The sequence below is a fragment of the Mus caroli genome, chromosome 10 (assembly GCF_900094665.2).
Source record: "Mus caroli chromosome 10, CAROLI_EIJ_v1.1, whole genome shotgun sequence".
Taxonomy (NCBI): Eukaryota; Metazoa; Chordata; class Mammalia; order Rodentia; family Muridae; genus Mus; species Mus caroli.
The window spans coordinates 61995478-61997123 of record NC_034579.1 but is presented as its reverse complement, the minus strand read 5'-3'; the positions used below and the strand labels follow the sequence as shown (position 1 = coordinate 61997123).

The window sequence follows — 1646 nt, the reverse complement described above, 5'->3', positions numbered from 1 at the left end:
AAAACCAAGTCAATTTAACATCAGTTATAAAAATAATCTTTTAGCATAGACCAAAAGACTTACGGAACATGGAAACTTTGTTCCTCTTTTTTAATCTTTAAAAAGAAATTGTTGTAATTTCTGTAGATAAAATTATAGCTGAAGATTTAGCATGGAATTGAGATCACTGTGAATAAGAAAACTTTCTATAACTAAAGGCTTTTTTTTTTCAGAGTTGTTCAGCCGGGGGTGGGGGAAGTGGGGGTATGGGGGGGGCACATATAAAGGCCTACATATTTGGAAAGTCTCTAGTGATATTTACATTTTTTGCTATTTCATTTTTAAATTAAAATATACAAAAATGTCTTTTATCTGCCTTTTTCGCCATTTACATTTCTTCCCTACGAAACTAAGCCCTCAACACGGTGAACTTGATTGCCTACAGGATTAATTAATAAATCTCTTATGTCAGTGGGAGCTTATTAACAACATTTGTGACATTTTCAAGTCAGTCCTCTTACGTCTTCCAATTGTGCACTCAGTGTGGTCAGGCACTGTCCCAGGGCAAAAAAAAAAAAGGGTGGGAGGGTACCACCATACTTACGACTGACTTCAGAAAAGCAAATTAAGAAACGGAAGTGGATATAAACTATGTTTTCTGTTGTTTGTTAGACTGAATGCAGAATGCAAAGGCCTGTTCTTTAAGGGTGTTGGCTTTCCTTCAAATATGTGAGCTATTCAGTCGGAAGCCAAAAGCTCCTTCCTTCAACCTCTAGGCCCAGTTCATTTAGATGCTCTGTCTCTGTAAGTAAACTAAACTGGTTTTACAGCATGGGACATTTCTAATGTCAAAAATAAGTAGTCTAGGACGATAAGATCATGCTCTCTGCAGGGGTCAGAGGTTAGGGCAAGCGTCTCCCTAAAGAAGGAGGAAGATGGCTGTGGATTCTCATGTCACCCAGGAGGAAATTAAGAAGGAGCCAGAGAAACCTCGAAAAGATTTGCTTGCTCCTGCTGCGGGTCGCCGCCACCATCAAATAGACAACTTCTCCCTCAGGAACAGCTGGAGCGAGCTGCAGATCTATACCAATTGCGACTTTGAGAGAGGTTGATTAGTTTAGCAAAGGGCGTCTACCCAGAAGCCAGAAAGAAAGGCACACAGCTTAAATTATGCAATTGGTTTTCTGGATCATAAAAGACCTGGATATCCAGTTAAGGAGATTGGCAGCCACATGTCTGGTACAGGAAGGGCACCGATGATTCCATGACCCGTAGTCACAGAGGTTCCAAATAGGGAATCGTCTGGACATAGCCATAGCTCCTCCAAATCGGGAGCTGCCTTCCTTCGCCAGAGCCGGTGAGACCGGAGTGAATTCTATTGACTTAGGGCCGATGAGACTGTATTGAATTGTATTGACTTTCCTGAAGTTATTTTTCATCCAGATTGTAAAATAAACTTGATCTTTTCCTTCCCCAAACTTTGTCATTAAGCCTTTAAAACATCAACGAATTGTAACACATTTATTTAGGAATTAGGGTTGGATGAACTTTGGAATAGTAAAGAAAGCTTGTAGGTTTACAAAAATATATATTAGTAGTTTATAGTACTCAGTAGCACTATATCAATGCAATAAAAATACAAGGCGGACTTGGATGAGAGTTATTTA

The 1646-nt window shown here is 39.5% G+C and overlaps 1 pseudogene; it reads left to right on the top strand.

Annotated features, from left to right (window-relative positions):
* The first annotated feature begins 858 nt into the window (after positions 1-858).
* On the top strand, positions 859-1386 carry LOC110302697 (annotated as a pseudogene).
* The last annotated feature ends 260 nt before the right edge of the window (positions 1387-1646 follow it).